The sequence below is a fragment of the Cryptomeria japonica genome, chromosome 5, assembly GCF_030272615.1.
Source record: "Cryptomeria japonica chromosome 5, Sugi_1.0, whole genome shotgun sequence".
NCBI classification, from domain to species: domain Eukaryota; kingdom Viridiplantae; phylum Streptophyta; class Pinopsida; order Cupressales; family Cupressaceae; genus Cryptomeria; species Cryptomeria japonica.
This window is the reverse complement of record NC_081409.1, coordinates 791781355-791791777: the sequence shown is the minus strand read 5'-3', so window position 1 is coordinate 791791777 and position 10423 is coordinate 791781355.

The following is a 10423-nucleotide window of genomic DNA, read 5'->3' as shown; positions in this document are numbered from 1 at the left end:
ATAGCTTGTTCCAGTTCATCTTTCTTCAAAGTATAGAACACCCATTCCTTTCCATTACTAGATCCACTAGCAGAGTCTTCTATCAGTTCATCTCCAGAGTCATCAGTTACTTCATACTCATCTTCTATGTAGCATTGTTTGATTTTCTTAAATCTATATCTATTTGGGTTAGGCTTAAAATATTTCTTAACTCTTTCCTCAAACCTTTCATTTGTTTCAAGACATATAGATACATAATGACCAATCTTATTACATGCAAAACATTTAAAAGGTGTTTTTCCTTCATATTTAGTTCCAATTTGTCCTTTAGGTACTCTTTTAGAAAATAAGGCTTCAAGTTGCTGAAGTTCTTCATCTTCTTTCCTCATGTCTTCCAATTATTTTGGATATAGGGCTTTCCAATCACTTTTTATGGTAGATGTTGATGATGATGCATGAAAAGAAGGTTCAGACTTTACACCTCCAGAAGATCCAAATTCTTAAAGCTCAAAAGAAGATAATTTTCCAATTAGAATGTCTCTGTTAACTGAGGTGTTTGCCATTGTTCTTAACTCATTAATTGCAGTTGCCTTCATCTTGTAAGTTGGTGGAAGGGCTCTCAAGACTTTGTAAACTATTTCATCTTCACTTATAAATCCTCCACAACATTGAATTCCCATAATAATCTCATTTACTCTTTCCATAAACACAACAATTCTTTCATTATCTTCCATTTTCAAGTTTTCATATCTTACCCAGTAACCATCAAGTTTAACAATTTTGATAGTAGGGTCACCTTCATTCAGAGTTTGCAATTTGTCCCACATAACTTAGTGAATGATTTGTCAGTCAATCCCATGATTTGTTGATCAGTAAGTGCACACAAGAGAGCTTCTCTAGCTCTGCAATCATTTTCAATATTCTTATACAGGTCTGTAGGAGCAGGATTGCCAGATGTTGAATCATAAGGTGTGTATCCTTTCTCATTGATCTCCCAAATATCCTTTCCAAGAAATCTAAGATGAGTCTACATTTGAATTTTCCATATCCCATAATTTGTTCCATAAAGCTTAGGGATTTCTCTTCTGAAAATAGTTGTCGATGGATTAGAAGTGTTAGTTTCCATAGGATCTACCTCAAGTGGTTAAGCTTCTGCAAAAGAGGACCAAAGCTCTAATACCAATTGTTAGGATAACCAATGAACAACTAAGAGACGAGGGGGTGAACTAGTTGTTAACAAATTATAAATTTTAATCCACAATATAACCTTAAACAAATCAAGTACCGGTAAAACATATATAGATGCCAGTAGGAACAAATACCAATAAACAATACAACTTAACAATTAACTAGATAATCAATGCAAAGCAACCATACCACATAACACCATGATTTGTACATGGAAAAACAAGAAAGGCAAAAACCATGGTGGGAAGCCTACCCACAGTCAAATGATACTTCTACAGAAAGTATGTGTTACAATGAGGTGCTCACACTTGTAGGAAGGCACACTTCCTAGAGGGTACTCCTCATTACAAAAGAGTCTCACTAACTACAAAGAAGCGAAAACCATCTCAAGGTAAATGGACAACAAACTAATAGATTGAACTGCCAGAGGTAGCATCTACCATGCCTGATTACAGTTCAGTTAAGCTCAATGTCAAAGGACTAAATCTTGTTCTGAATCCAGTTCGATCACAAATGATCAACCAACTCCTCTACTTGAATGATATTACAATTTTTGCGCATTACATTCCTTGACCATGACCTTTCCAATAACCATGATTCTTTACAAAAGGTTTCTACCTCTTATTTATACAAACCTTAAGGCCTAAATGAATTAGGTCGACCACGTAAAGATATAACAATAAGATCATTATCTAATTCTATACAACAATGATATGCCATGACATCTTAAGACCAAAACAATAATAACAAATCCATAAATCATCTTGATACATCCTGGTAACATGTAGGGTACACATTAGTATGATACCGGTCCATAACCTAGATAGGTACCAGACCTATTCTAGGTCCACCACACCAAAGAAATGTCTTCAATTAGTTGAAGCATGATCAGAGAACATCTTTAGCACCCTGAAATCCATGAAGAAGGTGCACCAATACCAATTGTGCATCCTATCACAATTCCTCAATGAAAGCTCTATCGGTAAAGCCCTAAACCAGTGCTGGTAAGGGTTTACTAGAGTGTATGATAGCATCTAATTACCAAGCCAATACCAACTAACCAAAACATGCTCATCGAGCATATAACTCATGAAATCAAACATACTTCACTGATCCAAACATGCTGAAAGTGTCCAACAAATAGTCTCTTCTACCGGTAACACTGGGTATTCTACTGGTAACCAAAACCTGTCTGTCGATAACCATCCATAATAGCTAGTGTTGACATCAATGATAAAACATCAATGCAAAACATAATCAATTCATTCATAATGCTAACAGGGGGGACATGACCCAACACCCCCCACGGGTCCACCTTGTAGCTTGAAAGGTACTGTAGTAATTGTAGGAACTACAATACCCATGGAAATTGCAAGGTCCACGGGAACTACAATGTTGTGGGGTTTACCTCACTGCTAGTCGGGGTACCACCGAGGGTGGCCCCACCACTAAGGAATTAAATAAAATTTTAAAACTGCCAATAAATGTTAAATTCTAATGGTTTTTATTGAACATTTTTATTGCCACGAGAAGTTTTTGAAAATGTGGGGGTCTAGGTAGTGACTTGTTTTATTCAACAGAGCATAACATTCACCCAAGGAGTAAATTTTTAGACTTCTCATACTTGTTGGAAAGTTGATTTTTAGCGCTATAGTTTGGTACTAGTTTGTTTCCCTGATTTTGCCATTTTGACATGTTTTTGGGGCCTAAAAGTTAAATTTTCTCCTCTACACAATTTTGGTCATAACGTTTGCATACAAAATTGGATTTTGGATTTTGACTAGGCCTTGGAGACCATGTTCAGTTGACTATAGTGTGGTGATAATATTTACTTAGTTTTATTATTTTTGAAAAGTTAACAGTTTTTTCTTAGAGTTAGTGATAGGGAGATACTCAAAAATTGGCTCAAGTTGTGTGTTTGTAATCAATTTGGTTTGCAAATTCCCTTAAGGGTAGTTGTTGAAGGTTTTGTCACTTGTTTAGGTGTTTTTTCTTTTATTTCTTTCCTTCTCTATACTTAATACCAACCTTGAGATCTTCCTACCATTTGTTTTCATTCAAACTTGCTCTCAAGTCTCACAAAGGTGAGACTTTGCTTCTTAGCTCCAAAACACCAAGATCAGTCACCAGGAGTTGTAGGAGGTTTAGTAAATTTTCTAAAATCCTCTTATTATTAATTAAACTTGGTTTGATGGTCTTTCAATTTGTCTTTTTACCCGATTTGAGGAAAATCTCAAAACAGGGCTACAAGAAAAGAGCCCCAATTAGCCCTCCAAAACTGCTAAAATGCTTATAACTTCACAAACTGCCAAAATGCCTCATGAAAATTTATCATTTATGGATACCCTTTATGGATATCTTTCAAATTTGTGCTATTAGGCAGTCTGATGGGACCGTACAACTGATGTCCTATAAATGTGCCTAAAAACAAGGGTTTTAAGTCTTCAAACACCTTATCACCATTCCAAACTCTTCTTCAGACCACCAAATATTTTGAGAAGGTCTATACCATCATTATGAAGCCTTAAAACTTCCTTCTCTACAAGCATAAAGATAAACACTTGATGTGCAACCAAGTTTCAAGAGGAAAAGTGCTAAAAAACCATTGTATTTCAATACTTTGGCTACTCAAAATGCATTTCTCAACTAAATATTCATTGGAACACACTTCCATATGGAGCTATAATAAAAATTAATTCCACCTTGGAAAACCAAAATAAGGTTCACTTGGTGTGGGTTTGTAGAGGAACTTTGCTTTTACCATGAAAGTTCACTAGCCGAGCTATGGGAGGTCGCCTAGTTAGCAACAAAAACCACTTTCTTTGCCATTGCCAATAAAAAAAAACATGTATGTAAAAGAAGGCTATGTACAACAAATTGACTCTCATAGGCCATGGAGAAAGAGCTAAAGGAAATCAAGTTGCTTCCATTATTGAAGCCAAACCCTTACTCAACTGAGAACAGGGTAAAACAAAATTATTTTGCTACAATGCTAAAACTTCACACCAGCACACAAACCCAGGTGAAAAATATTTAACACAAAAATGTCACAACTTCCCAAATAAAAATAGTACAACCAAATACTTAGGAAGTATGCACTGCTATACCATTTGGAGCAAAAAATTGTAAGAAAAATGATAAAATCTTGAGTTTTTGTATTAAAATCTTCTTTACTTTGAATGCCAACCTGATAAAATGAAGTGTGAGGCATTAAATATTCACTCAAAACCTAAATGATGCCCCAGGTATAGACCAATGACCACCTATTGCATTGTTTTTACAAAATTTCCAAATATTGTCAAAATGTTGCTTGACAACATTGACAATTTTTGGTATAATGAGCATTTTTGACTTGTGACAAATAGACTTAACTCCACCATGTGAAATGGTTTAATATAAAGATACAAACATATTTCAATTCCTATCAATGATTTATAAGGATTTTTGACCATGTTTCCACATTTTTCCCATTCTAGGCTTACAAAGCGCAATAGTTCAAAAATAGACCAAAAACTCAACAAACAACAAAAATAAGAAACTTAGACACACTAAACACACCCTTTGGATATAAAAAAAGTCCATTATTAAATTGAGACCAACATAGGACATTAGAAACCAAAATTTGATGAAGTGCTCCATGAGCTTCACTAGGTGCTCCTGCACCAGTTAGACTTTGATGCTGATAGGTACACAGGTTGTCTTCGATTTGAAAACATGGTTGGAAATGGTTTGAGACTTGGAGTTTCATGTGGGTGATAGTTTAGTATAGGTGTAGCATTGGTGATTATTATGGTGTCTTGGGTATGCAGGCACAGGTTTTGCATTGATATGGCCTAGTCATGTTTGCGGTGATTTGCGGTGATTTGGTTTTATGTTAATAGGTTTTTGTTTATTTCCTTGATGTTTATTTAGTTCCTTGACTATGTTACTTGGTTGTGGACATGTTTGACAAATTAGATCGATTATTGATTTGGTTTTTGAGTTGTGTGGTCTACAGGATTAATCTCTTTGATATCTTTGTTTGTTGTTTACTAATGTGATGATGAGTTTACATGTTCAGTGTTTCACCTACGAGTTATGAAGTTGTGTGGGTTGATCACCTATTCAATTGTAGTGGAATGGTTCAGATGTGGAATATCTATATCCATCATATTTAACTCATTGTGGTGTATACTTGTTAGTTGACCTTGTCTATGGTCATTTGTTCATTAGTATGGTTGTTTTAAGATGAGAGGATGGATGAATTTATAGTACTTGGATAGCTGGCATCGGACTTGTAGCATGTATTTGATCATGATGTCATGATAGCTTGGTTGTTTATTTGATTATCCTTCTAGTGGGAGCTTTTGATAGTGATGAGTTTGTGGTGTAGGATTGATTCCTATTTGGTGGTTTTGTTGGCAGTTATATGTATCTTCTTAGATTGCAGTTAATGATTACACTTGATATGTTGGCATTACAATAGAAAGGAGATTATTGGCATTTCATTAAGGATATTGAGAAGGTTGTTGAAGATTATTGATATAACTTAAGAAGGATGATAACTATCTTTATAACATTATATTGTCATTGATGTCATGAAATTGATATTTTCATTCAATATTTTCATTCAATATGTATTGATGAGTACTAAGAGGTCGGTGAAGGGGAATAATAAATAATTCAATGGGGAACTATTACCGAGTTAGATAATGATGAGATCATGATGTTTAGATTGTTTTGGTATCCTACATATGTTGTTGATTGTAAGTTTAATACTGTACCATGTCACCGAGCAAAGAACCTACTCGGTAAACCCTAAGGAACCTAGTCAGTAAACCCTAAGGTTATCGATATCGGTTAATGAAGGCGGAATGTCTACCAAGTAAAGTTTAGTATTTACCGAGTTGCAACCAATTTATGACAGACAAGATTGAAGGAATGAAAGAGTTATTTAATGAAGGAAGCTGATTAGCTAGAGTTGATTAAATGATTGATATGATGTAAAACATTTTTAGATCGAAGGATACATTGAACCTAGTCAATTTTGATGATCTGATGGCTATGATTGATCATGGGAAATGTGATCAAGGAGATTCAGTGGTTATCAAATTGTTTATAAATAAGGAATTGTAGATAAACAATGTATGCGGGCAAGTGTAAGCATAGGGATGCTACATAGTGATTACCGAGCACAAAAGCCTGAAGACCTGTTTGAATAACAGAGTAGGAAGTCCAACAGAGGGACAAGATAAGTCCTATGACTAGATTGTTTTGAGAAAATAAGAATCTGCTTTATCATTTTAGATGTGAAGTTGTAGATATATTTTTATTACTTTTATTTTGTAAAGTGATAGAAAATCTCTTAATCGAGTGGACCTAACAGTCTTATTTGTAAATCCTCTAGCAAGGTAACATTCTAAATGAGTGCTTGAAATCCTTTGACAAGGTCACTTCTAACAAAGTGAATCACTCTAACAAGTCTAAGGGAAATCCCTTAACCGAGTCACATATAGCAATGTGTTTGTAATCTTTAATAGGATTTGCCTTTAACCGAGCATACTCTAGAAGAGTATATTTCTTAGTGGGTCCAAAATACCACTGTGGTTTTTCCCTATTTGGGTGTCCACATTAAATCTGGTGTTATATTTGTTATGATGATTATGTATTTATGAGTTTGAATGTTTTACAGTTTTTGTTATACATTTAGAAGTATAAGCTACCGAGGTTGAATCTGTTGAATATATTGAAGATTAAGTTTGTATGATTCACCCCCCTCCTCTCATCTTATTTACTATTAGCATTAGAGATTTACAATTGGTATCAGATCTATGGACTCTAGAAGTTAAGTTTAAAGTACTTGAGGCAAAGATCTGAAGATTTATAAAAGGGATGCACCAAAGCTGAACAAGTCAAGTTTCTCCACATGGCAGAAAAGGATGAAGTTGTACTTATCAGGAATTGGATAATATGCAACATATTATTTGGAGAATGATTACATAGCACCTAGCACCAACCCGATGACCTTGGAAGAGATAAAGGCAAAGCAAGAACATATTCAAGCTATGATTGAAATAACATCAGCATTGACCAACTTAGAGTTTAATGATCTAGAAGGCTATAATGATGCAAAAGCAATGTGGACCAAGCTCATATCTATATATGGTGGTGATGAACATGTTTAGAGAGAAAAAGTAGATAGTCTAAGAGGACAACTTGAATCCATGAGAATGAATGAAGGTGAGAACATAACCCAATACAGTACAAGGTTAAAGGAGACTATCAATCAAATCAAAGGAGCAGGAGGAACTATTGAAGAAAAGGATGTAACAAGTAAGTTTCTTAGAACCCGTCTACCTTCTTATGCAATCTGAGTCCCTACAATCAATGAGCTAAGGTCTATACCAAATATGCCAGATTCCTTGGATGCTACTATTGGTAAGCTACATGCATTTGAGTTAAGTAATTTTGATAATAGTGGGTCTTTGGTAAATAAAGTAGAATCTGCATTCAGTTCTTTTTAAATTGTTGAATCTGATGATTACAATGATAGAATGAGTAAGTATTCTGAAGGGAATCATAGTGGAGCAAGTGAAAGATTTCACAAAAACATGGAAGAGGTACACAAACTATATGAAGAAATCAAAAAGCAAGAAGAGTTTGAAGCATTATTAGCGAGGAGGTTACCGAGAGGAAAAGGTAAGTATAAAGGAAAGCTACTTTTAAAATGTTTCAATTGTGATAAAATAGGACATATGGCTTCTAACTGCCCTGAGAAAGAATCTAGTGAAAAGAGAGAATACTAGGATAATATGTAGAAAGACAACCAATATAGAGGACACCGAGACTTCAAAAGGAAAGACAGAAAGACATGCCTAGTAGATGATGAGGAATCCAACGATGATAAATCTGATGAAACTGATACAGGGGAAGTTGTTTATGTGGCTATTAAATATGGATCAAATGAAGATAGGTATGAAGAAAAATCCCTACTATCTCACATAAATAATAGTGATTCTTGGATCATAGATAGTGGATGGTCACATCACATGACAGGTGATAAACACAAATTTGTTAAATTAGAATATTATGATGAAGGTTATGTAAGATTTGGTAATGATGCACCATGTCCGGTGAAAGGTAAAGGATCTATAATACTTCTTGATAATGCTAAATGTGAAGATGTATATTGGGTTGAAGGTTTGAAATACAATTTGTTGAGTGTAGCACAACTAAACAATATAGGATACCAAATAGAATTCTAGAAGGGATGTGTCATAGTTCATGACAAACATGGAAAGCTGGCTGCTACCGAGACACAAACAAAAGGTAATACATTTCATCTTGAATCAACTCAAAACAAATGTCCATATGCAAAAATAGAAGATACGTGGTTATGGCATAAAAGGTTTTGTCATGTAAATTTTGATAATCTAATCAAAATAAGTAAGAAGCACCGAGTAAGAGGTCTATCGAGCCTGGAAAAACTTGAGAATGCTATGTGTCAAGGATGCCAGATGGGTAAGATGACAAGATCAAGCTTTACAAGTAAGTCCTACACTTCTAAAGGAATTTTAGATCTAGTACACACTGATCTTTGTGTTCCTATGAAAGTTCAGAGTTATTATGGTGATAAATATTTCATATTATTTGTGGATGATTACTCAAGGATGATGTCAGTTATGTTTTTAAAAGAAAAATCAAAAGCTTTTCAATTGTTTAAATGGTACAAGGCAAGAGTTGAAAATGAAACAGGAAGACAACTGAAATGTCTTAGATCTGATAGAGGAGGAGAATTCACTTCTGATGAATTTAACTTATTCTGCAATGATCATGGTCTAAAAAGGCAAGTGTCTACACCGAGAACACCTCAGCAAAATGGGATAGCTGAGAGAAGAAACAGATTGATTGTGGATTGTGCCAGAACCCTGATTATAGAAAAGAGGGTACCTCAAACATTTTGGAGAGAAGCAATCAGCACTGTTGTTTACACCCTGAACCGAGTACAACTGAAGAAAGGAACTATGAAGACACCATATGAAATCTGGTATGACAAGAAACCTAATGTAAGTTATTTTAAAATCTTTGGAAGTAGATGTTATGTTCACAAAGATGACAAGAATGGAAAGTTTGATCAGAAAAGTGAGGAAGGAACATTTCTTGGTTATTCTTCTAGAAGTAAAGCATTTAAATGTCTAATCAAATCATCTAACAAAATATTAGAAAGTGCAAATGTGAAAATTGATGAATTTGCAGAAAGAAATGATGAAGGAAACTCCAAAGATCCAGAAAATTATGAAGAATTTGTTTGTGTTCAACTGAGAAGTCCTACCAAGAAAGTTGTTGAAGAAAATAAAGATAATATCCATATACCAAGTGATGAAGAAGATCATACCGAGCCTATCGAGCCTATATTAGCCAAATACGTCAGAAGAAATAATGCATCAAGTGAGATTATAGGAGATAAGGATGATCCAGTGATGACAAGGAACAAACTGAGACAAAACACATGTCTGATATCTGAATTTGAACTGAGAATAGTAAAAGAGGTATTTAACAATGAAGATTGGGTAAATTCTATGACAGAAGAGATTGACCAAATCAAGAAGAATGAAACATGGACATTGGTCCCAAGACTGAAGGACAAAAAAGTAATTGGTACAAAGTGGATTTTCAAAAACAAGCTAAATGAAAAAGATGAGGTCATTCGAAATAAAGCAAGACTAGTTTGCAAAGGTTATGCTCAAGAAGAAGGAATAGATTATGGTGAGACTTTTGCACCTATGGCTAGACTTGAGGGAGTAAGAACATTGTTGGCATATGCTGCTTTCAAAATTTTCAAGGTATATCAAATGGATGTTAAATCTACATTTTTGAATGGTATACTAAAAGAAGAAGTTTATATTGAATAGCCTAAAGGATTTGTTGAAGATAGGAGTAAAGATCAGGTATGTAAATTGAACAAAGCTTTATATGGTCTGAAATGAGCACCTAGAGCATGGTATGAGTGACTGCACTCTTACTTGATTAAGATTGGATTTATAAGGACAAGTGAAAATAGCAATATGTACATGAACAATGATGAGGGCAATGGAATAATGATATCTGCCATATTTGTTGATGATATTATTTTTTGTGGAAATGATTCTCTATGCAAGAACTTTGGAAATGAAATGTGCAAAGAATTTGAGATGTCATTAATCGGTGAGATAAAGTATTTTATAGGTTTACAAATACTAAAAATTTAAGATGAGATTTTCATTACTCAATCCAAGTA